The following is a 9832-nucleotide window of genomic DNA, read 5'->3' as shown; positions in this document are numbered from 1 at the left end:
ACATACAGGACACCCCCGTTCATATCGCTAACGCGGGTGTCATTAGGCTACACATAACTACATACAGGACACCCTCGTTCATATCGCTAACGCGGGTGTCATTGGACATAACTACATACAGGACACCCTCGTTCATATCGCTAACGCGGGTGTCATTAGGCTACACATAACTACATACAGGACACCCTCGTTCATAGCTCTAACGCCGGTGTCATTAGACTTATCAAAGTCCGTGTAGCCTAAATATAACTGAATTGTATATAACTTATTCATATACTGAATAAATAACTATTAATAATATAAATATAAACATGGAAGGGGTGGCATTTCAGTTGAAGGTGTGTCGACATTCGCGGTTATTGTAGCTGTTCACAGGTTCATAACAAAGCAACCCATCCACGAGATTCCCGTGAAAGGGGGCGTGGCATGAAAGGGGCACGAGGGGTGTAGCTGTTAAAATCAATAACCACACAATATGACGTCATCCCGTCAATGAGCCTCTTGACAAGATAGCAACCCGTTGATTTAGAAAGGTTTGGACCAAGAGAGGTAAGAAATGTTGAGCCTTTTTTGATTTATAACGTAAGAAATAGTCTACAAAATACATAATTATATTCAAATCCGACAAGGTATATTTGTTATACTGGAACGTGAATATCTTATTACTTTGAACGAACATATAGTATATTATTATCATGCTCTCTATGAATAATGTTCAGATTAAGTATGAATATTTCGTCTGTGACCAAAGACACCTAATCCATTGGCATGTTTCCATGTGTCCCGTGTTTGCTAGTATTGTTTACATTACATATATAAATATATCACTATCAAAGTATAGCTCTGGGGGTTTATTTGCCAGAGATATACAGTTATGTTTACAGCTTCACGGTATAAAGCTGACGATAGCGTTATAAAGGGGCACTGCTTTCTTTAAACCAATGCGTATAAATTATATAGAAATGAGGGTTTAGGTCTTTAAACCAATGCGTATAAATTATATAGAAATGAGGGTTTAGGTCTTTAAACCAATGCGTATAAATTATATAGAAATGAGAGTTTGGGTCATTACAATAACATTAAGGTGATCGGAATTTAATATCGGTTATATTTAGTCGAAATTTGATTATTTTTTTTTAAGAAGAAAAACGTGTGAGTGTTTTACAGTGAGTGTTATGATGTGTATAGACTGGTAACGGTGAGTGTTGTGATGTAAATAGACTGGACAACGGTCGCCTATATGTAAAGACATTATCATTTCCAGGAGTGGGGAATGTAGGTCCACATTGGCAAAATATTCATCACAGACTAGTGTCACAACGTCTATATACTAACACGTACAGAACTTAATGAATATCGATAACACTCAGTATTGTCTTTGCTATATAAAGTAACAATCAGTTTGCCTTGGATTTTACAACAAAAGGAGAATGTTCACTACAAAAGTTGATGCCCTGAAAGATTTTATTGTGTATGGCCCTCCTCCCACACGAGTTAGGGGTGTATTGACTGAACCATGGACGCACTGCAATAATCCATGACCAAGCGGCAAAACATCGATGACAAGTTAAAATTTCAATACTAAAATGACAAAAAATACTATTTATCATGTTCTGTTCCATCCGTGTTAATCCATAATAGACCTTGTTTGGAGAGACACGCGAAATTAAACAATGTAGGTAATTCTATACCGGACAATGAGCAGAGATACCCACAATCTGCTGAATATTGGACTTGTCGAATGCAATTTCTACGTTGTATTACGGTAAATTTGCTTAACAGTGAGTTTATGCTTCACGTCACATCGGCAGTATTTCAGCCATATCGTGACGATCATTTGCTTAACAAGCTTTCGCAATCCTTCTGCAGTAGCCGCAGATGCTTGTAGTAGAATAGTATAGCAATGGTGTTTTAACTATCACTATACTATTGCAACAGTAAACGTGTTCTCGATAGGCATTCTACATTGGTGCATTACTTACGGTATTATATCAGTAAATAACGTATGACATAAGCTAACAAGCAAACAAACAAAATGAAACAACAAAAATAAAATTTGAAACAGGCTTTCATGCTTTCATGCATTTGGTTGGTTGGTTGGTTTGTTGTTTAAAGCCACACTCAGCAATATTCCAGCTATATGACGAGTCTGGACCAGACAATCCAGTGGTTGATATCATGAGCATCGATCCACGCAATTGGGATCGATGACATGCTTGAACCAAGTCAGCGAGCCTGACCACCCGATCCCGTAAGTCGACAAGCATAGTTGCCTTTTACGGCAAGAATGGGTTGCTGAAGACTTATTCTACCCCGGATCTTCACGGGTCTCATGCATTTTGAACACACAGGGGGGAATTATACCTCGGAGTCTTTATTCCAAATGGCTTATTCATGGCAAACTGAGAAGCTATAGGCCCATAGTTAAACATAATTACAGGGTATGCGTGTTTGTTCTGACTTATAATACACGATACGTACAATACAATTTTTGGTAATAATGTAACATTTGAGGTTGACATAAGGATGCAAAACAAACTGATATTTGGATATATTTGGAATATATTTGTTTTTTAATTGAAGATAGAGTTTACACACACACATTACATGATACTCATTTTCTACAACATTAAGGTTAAAGGTGTTGTTAAACCTTTGAAATATGCCCGTCTAGATCTTTAAATCAAAATAACCTGCCCCGAATTGAGCTAGCGAGACCCGAATCTATTGTATTGTATTAGCGAGGCTTTCTTTTTTTCTTTCTTTTTTTTTATATAATAATAGATACTAGATATTCTTCGAGTATGAATTGTTCTTTGAAGAGAGGATAGATATATATACATGGGCTCTTTCTTAGTTTTTCTGTACACATTTGCTGAAAACAATTTATTTTATTTTTTAAAAAGGGACGACTTCCAGTCTGTAGTCCCACCTACGTAGAGTGTTAGTTAACTGCCTGGCCGGAAAGGTATGCACGGATGTTTGCTGGTGGCTAAAACTGAAACAAGCAACAAAAGACTTTTCGATGGCGATGTTTTTGATACGGGTATCATACGTGCAGTAGAGTTTGGGACCTTAAGTGTGCAACGTCTCGGCATAGCAACGTTTCGATAACGTTTGTAATTTTGGGATCAAATCCAATTTTTTATTGTATACTAGTTTTTGCCCGGCATTGTATGTAAAGATCTAATTAATAATTCATTCAATTAGCTGACACATCGGCGGATCCAGAAGGGTTGGGGTTGGGGGTGGGGGTTGTGGTTGGGGTGGATGGGTGAGGGATGGTTTAACCCCCACCCACCCAACCCCCCTTCCAACAATCAGTCACACCTTTTTTGAAAACGAAATGTAGTATGTTGTAGGCAGTAAAATTGTAAAATTATCTGAGATGCGATTTTAATGTTTTGGACGCCTCCCCTTTAAAAGTGCTGGATCCCCCGCCCTTGTAACATATTGAAGATTCCGGTGTAAAACAATGTTCACTCATTCATTCTAAAACGTTGGTCCTGATTTCTGACGCAAACAAAACGAAAGATCTCAAAACCGGAAGTGTGTTGAAACAGCCTCGCCCATGTTGTAACGTACGACCATAATTTGTCACATGAAAGGGTTTATCTCTCGACCATCGCCAGAAATAGCGCCGTTAAAGTGCGTCGCTTGTTGCAAGTTAGCTATCTAAAACGTGAACATGCATACAGCGAATACTTTGACTTTGACCTGGACGTAATAACAATGGAATCTGGTCTATACCGCCGACTAAGTTAGGTGTCGTGTGTCTCCCATTCTCGTGTTCCGAGGCAGGTTCACACGCCACGTTCGCTTTAACTCCGCTGTCTGGCTATTACGGTAGAACAAGCGGAAAAGGAATGATGTATTTTCGGTGTTCTGGTGAACGGAGTTAGTTAAAATTATCTTCGCATGTTTTTTTATGACGGAGTGGTTAAATGCTTTTTTAAGCACCATAGGCGGTGGGACACTCGGGTAGTGCATAGTGACACAGGGTGACGACCAGAAAGCTAGCTGTGCATGCATAGTGCCACAGGGTGACGACCAGTGAGCTAGATGTGCATGCATAGTGAAGATAGGGTGACGACCAGTGAGCTAGATGTGCATGCATAGTGACACAGGGTGACGACCAGTGAATTGGATGTGAATCCATAGTGACACAGGGTGACGACCAGTGAGCTAGCTGTGCATGCATAGTGACACAGGGTGACGACCAGTGAGCTAGCTGTGCATGCATAGTGACACAGGGAGACGACCAGTGAGCTAGATGTGCATGCATAGTGACACAGGGAGACGACCAGTGAGCTAGCTGTGCATGCATAGTGACACGGGGAGACGACCAGTGAGCTAGATGTGCATGCATAGTGACACGGGGTGACGACCAGTGAGCTAGATGTGCATGCATAGTGACACAGGGAGACGACCAGTGAGCTGGATGTGCATGCATAGTGACACAGGGTGACGACCAGTGACCTAGATGTGCATGCATAGTGACACAGGGTGACGACCAGTGAGCTAGATGTGCATGCATAGTGACACAGGGTGACGACCAGTGAGCTAGATGTGCATGCATAGTGACACGGGGTGACGACCAGTGAGCTGGATGTGCATGCATAGTGACACGGGGAGACGACCAGTGAGCTAGATGTGCATGCATAGTGACACAAGGTGACGACCAGTGAGCTAGCTGTGCATGCATAGTGACACAGGGTGACGACCAATGAGCTAGATGTGCATGCATAGTGACACAGGGTGACGACCAGTGAGCTGGATGTGCATGCATAGTGACACAGGGTGACGACCAGTGAGCTGGATGTGCATGCATAGTGACACAGGGTGACGACCAGTGAGCTAGCTGTGCATGCATAGTGACACAGGGTGACGACCAGTGAACTAGATGTGCATGCATAGTGACACATGGTGACGACCAGTGAGCTAGATATGCATGCATAGTGACACAGGGTGACGACCAGTGAGCTAGCTGTGCATGCATAGTGACACGGGGTGACGACCAGTGAGCTAGCTGTGCATGCATAGTGACACAGGGTGACGACCAGTGAGCTGGATGTGCATGCATAGTGACACAGGGTGACGACCAGTGAGCTGGCTGTGCATGCAAAGTGACACAGGGTGACGACCAGTGAGCTAGCTGTGCATGCATAGTGACACAGCGTGACGACCAGTGAGCTAGATGTGCATGCATAGCGACACAGGGTGACGACCAGTGAGCTGGATGTGCATGCATAGTGACACAGGGAGACGACCAGTGAGCTGGATGTGCATGCATAGTGACACAGCGTGACGACCAGTGAGCTGGATGTGCATGCATAGTGACACAGGGTTACGACCAGTGAGCTGGATGTGCATGCATAGTGACACAGGGTGACGACCAGTGAGCTAGCTGTGCATGCATAGTGACACAGGGTGACGACCAGTGAGCTGGATGTGCATGCGTAGTGACACAGGGTGACGACCAGTGAGCTGGATGTGCATGCATAGTGACACAGGGTGACGACCAGTGAGCTAGATGTGCATGCATAGTGACACAGGGTGACGACCAGTGAGCTAGCTGTGCATGCATAGTGACACAGGGTGACGACCAGTAAGCTGGCTGTGCATGCATAGTGACACAGGGTGACGACCAGTGAGCTAGATGTGCATGCATAGTGACACGGGGTGACGACCAGTGAGCTAGCTGTGCATGCATAGTGACACAGGGTGACGACCAGTGAGCTAGCTGTGCATGCATAGTGACACAGGGTGACGACCAGTGAGCTGGATGTGCATGCATAGTGACACAGGGTGACGACCAGTGAGCTGGATGTGCATGCATAGTGACATGGGTTACGACCAGTGAGCTAGCTGTGCATGCATAGTGACACAGGGTGACGACCAGTGAGCTAGATGTGCATGCATAGTGACACAGGGTGACGACCAGTGAGCTGGCTGTGCATGCATAGTGACACAGGGTGACGACCAGTGAGCTAGCTGTGCATGCATAGTGACACAGGGTGACGACCAGTGAGCTAGATGTGCATGCATAGTGACACAGGGTGACGACCAGTGAGCTGGCTGTGCATGCATAGTGACACAGGGTGACGACCAGTGAGCTGGCTGTGCATGCAAAGTGACACAAGGTGACGACCAGTGAGCTGGCTGTGCATGCATAGTGACACAGGGTGACGACCAGTGAGCTGGATGTGCATGCATAGTGACACAGGGTGACGACCAGTGAGCTAGATGTGCATGCATAGTGACACAGGGTGACGACCAGTGAGCTGGATGTGCATGCATAGTGACACAGGGTGACGACCAGTGAGCTGGCTGTGCATGCTGAGTGACACAGGGTGACGACCAGTGAGCTGGATGTGCATGCATAGTGACACAGGGTTACGACCAGTGAGCTGGATGTGCATGCATAGTGACACAGGGTGACGACCAGTGAGCTAGCTGTGCATGCATAGTGACACAGCGTGACGACCAGTGAGCTGGATGTGCATGCGTAGTGACACAGGGTGACGACCAGTGAGCTAGCTGTGCATGCATAGTGACACAGCGTGACGACCAGTGAGCTGGATGTGCATGCATAGTGACACAGGGTGACGACCAGTGAGCTGGATGTGCATGCATAGTGACACGGGGAGACGACCAGTGAGCTGGCTGTGCATGCATAGTGACACAGGGTGACGACCAGTGAGCTAGATGTGCATGCATAGTGACACAGCGTGACGACCAGTGAGCTGGATGTGCATGCGTAGTGACGCAGGGGCGACCAGCGAGCATACACAGTGAAGCTTGCGTTGTTTCACAATGTTGAAGGTTACTGAATTCAGTCGTTTGTCCATGGAGCTGGCACAGACGTCCATTACGTTCCTTGAGTGTGGCTATGAGTGTGAGGTCGAATCCCATATTCGCCTTGATTACGTGACAGGTTTGTCTGCACCACACCCTTGCTTGTGTGTTTCACTTAACAATTAACAATGAAATGTCTGAGACCTGAATCACTTCAGGCTTTAATTCCACATCAAGTTGACATGACGTGATAATTTGAAATACTGAGTCTGTTCAGAGCGGCGTTAAATCTAACTCGTTCACTCATTCATATTCATAGAAAGCTCTAAAGGCTACGACTGTCGTAAGTTTATACTACAATAATGACCGTACAGGAGTTATGGTAAATCGCAGAGCTAAGAATGCTGTGTGAGCCTCTTTCTGTACATTAGCTCTTACTTCATTTCGCATTTGTATCCATCCCCGTGTATCCAGGGTATTCCATCTCATATACATGTCTGAGACACTCGTGAGCACCATAAAGTCTGTAGGGGGGACTAGAAGATATGTGCACAATGTGTGAAGCCCACTTCTGACGCCTCCTGACAAAATAATGCTCCAATATTGATCAAATTATTAATATATTAAATATTAATGTAGCTTATATCCTAAAACTCGACCTACTCACTGCTGCAACCTATCAATTACAGCTTGGACCTCCAGATCCTAGTCCTCTCCTTCAGATCTACACTGCAGGGCAAAAGAAAGTACACACCCATTTTTGACGGAGATGTATTTGTCACGGGTATCATAGCGTTGTGGGGGGGGGGGGGGGGGGGGGGGGGGGGGGGGTCGGGTAGCCTAGTGGTTAAAGCGTTCGCTCGTCACGCCGAAGACCCGGGTTCGATTCCCGACATGGGTACAATGTGTGAAGCCCATTTCTGGTGTCCCCCGCCGTGATATTGCTGGAATATTGCTAAAAGCGGCGTAAAACCATACTCACTCACTCACTCGCTCACTCACTCACTCATAGCGTTGTGGACCTAAGTTTGCAGTGTTTCGGCGACTGTTCTGAGCGCATAACGTTTTGATAACGTTTATAGTGTATTGGTCAAATCCAGTTTTCAAGTGTTGACACTCCTTTCCCCGGCAGTTCAGATGAAATATTGCTGATGTGATCTTAAAGTTTAACTACCCAACTGACTCGCCAGTGACGAATGTATGCATGAACACTTTATGAAAACACAATATTGTTACACTACCAAAACGCTCAGTGTGAGGACTCTCTGTTTAACACATCATCCCGTGAAGACCCATTCTTTTGAGCGATTAGTTCGATTTCTTAATACCAAAGCATATAAGATGTTTGCAAAGCAAGCTGAAATATTGTTCAATATAAACATACAATGGAGGCCTAGCGTTCACCTAGTTTGCGTAGCTTGCAATAGCGGCTGTTCCAATTACCACTGCTAACATCCAGAATACAACATATTTATACCAGGCACACCAGCCTTTTAAAAAAATGGATTTGTGTTTGGAAGAACCTCATCCCGGATTTAATTACTTTTACAAATATTCAGAAACATTTTCAACAAAAAAACATCGTGCCTTAGAGCATTCTATAAATATTGATTAAATGCGCGATAAACTTGAACTAGGCGTTGGGTAGAATAAAATGTTTATTCGGAGATTTGCGTTTTAAAGAAGGTTGTTGACAGGACTGTTTGTTGCATATACACACAAACACCTGCTTTACCCCCAGATTGAGGAAACATCCAGGTGATCAAGTTTTTTTTATTACCATGACACATGTTAAAATATTGAAGCAATAGGACGACACTACAGCGTTAAAATTTCAATAAAATCATAAATAAAAGAGGAGAATTTATGTTCGCTCACTATCCCTGAGCAGCCTAACATTTTAAAAAATCACAGATCATGCCCTGTTAGTTATTTACCTTTTCACTGGCCGTGTAAACAGCCAAACTTAATGGCACGCTAATCATCAGTAAAATGTATTGGTGTACACCCTTCAAACAATGAATGAGATGAAAAGATGAGTTGGGATTTACGCCGCTTTTAGCAATATTCCAGCAATATCGGGGGTCGTGGGGGAGGGTGGGGTGGTGTGTGTGTGGGGGGTGTGGGGTGGGGGGGTGTGTGGGGTGGGGTGTGGGGGGGTGTGGGGGTGGGGTGGGGGGGGGGTGGGGGGGGGGGGGGGACAGAAATGGACATATTGTACCCGCATGTGGGGAATCGAAACGGGGCCACTCGTGTAAAAAAAATTAAAAGGGTCTGGTCTCATTAGGGTTAAACAAGAACAAATAGATAATGACATGTGAGGGAATAACACCAACTGATTCAGCGGAGATATTCCCTGTACGACAAAGAGGCCCGAGATGAGGCGGAGATATATTTATCTAACTATAGAGAGTTATCTATCACTGTGGCGTGGCGGTGCTACCTACCACATTGACAGTGACGGGTGACGCCCACGGTGGGTCCCCGGGCTATAGGCTTGGATTTTAATTTAAGTTTTATGAGTATTTAAACACACTCCGGAGCGTTTTACAAGAAGAAATAGCTTCGCCGGAGGTGAAGCATAATATTTATCAAGTGTGTCATAATTCCATTTAGTGGTAAACATTTTGCAAAAAAGTTGTTTGGACGGGCAAGAACTAATGATAATGAAACTTGTTAACACATTGACGTCGGTTATAAAATAAAATGCAAAGCTTTTATGTTTGATTTAATAGTTCCTGGAGTGGAGAATATGACAAGATGTCCGAAAAAAGTATTTTCTTTTAATTAAAAAAATATTCGTCCTCTCAAAAGACAACAATGTGAAAGGAGTTGATGAATAAGGGTGAAAGGAGCAAGTTGGGTGTTGCATCTTTTTGCTTTCGTGTTTTATATATAAGTTTTGTACAAGCCTAGCGTAGTTTGTTCTTTGATTTTGGCAACCATTATGAAATGCCTGAAAGAAAACATTTGTAAAAACGCAGTCTTTACGGTGCACAGTTCATATTATTATTGCACGAGTTCGACTGTCTAT

General features: G+C 44.1%; 1 protein-coding gene across 1 annotated transcript in view; it reads left to right on the top strand.

The window, feature by feature from the left end:
- Positions 1-439: 439 nt before the first annotated feature.
- LOC124111441 (epidermal growth factor receptor kinase substrate 8-like) overlaps positions 440-9832 on the top strand; it is a 113447-nt gene continuing 104054 nt past the window's right edge. The window contains exon 1 of the mRNA XM_048385897.1: positions 440-549. The gene's annotated coding sequence lies outside the window, so the exon portion shown is untranslated. The remainder of the gene's footprint in view (positions 550-9832) is intronic.

The sequence above is a fragment of the Haliotis rufescens genome, unplaced genomic scaffold (assembly GCF_023055435.1).
Source record: "Haliotis rufescens isolate VD_foot unplaced genomic scaffold, xgHalRufe1.0.p SCAF_6, whole genome shotgun sequence".
In the NCBI taxonomy this organism is placed as follows: domain Eukaryota; kingdom Metazoa; phylum Mollusca; class Gastropoda; order Lepetellida; family Haliotidae; genus Haliotis; species Haliotis rufescens.
Note: the sequence above shows the minus strand (reverse complement) of the source record. Positions and strands in the feature narration are given on the sequence as shown.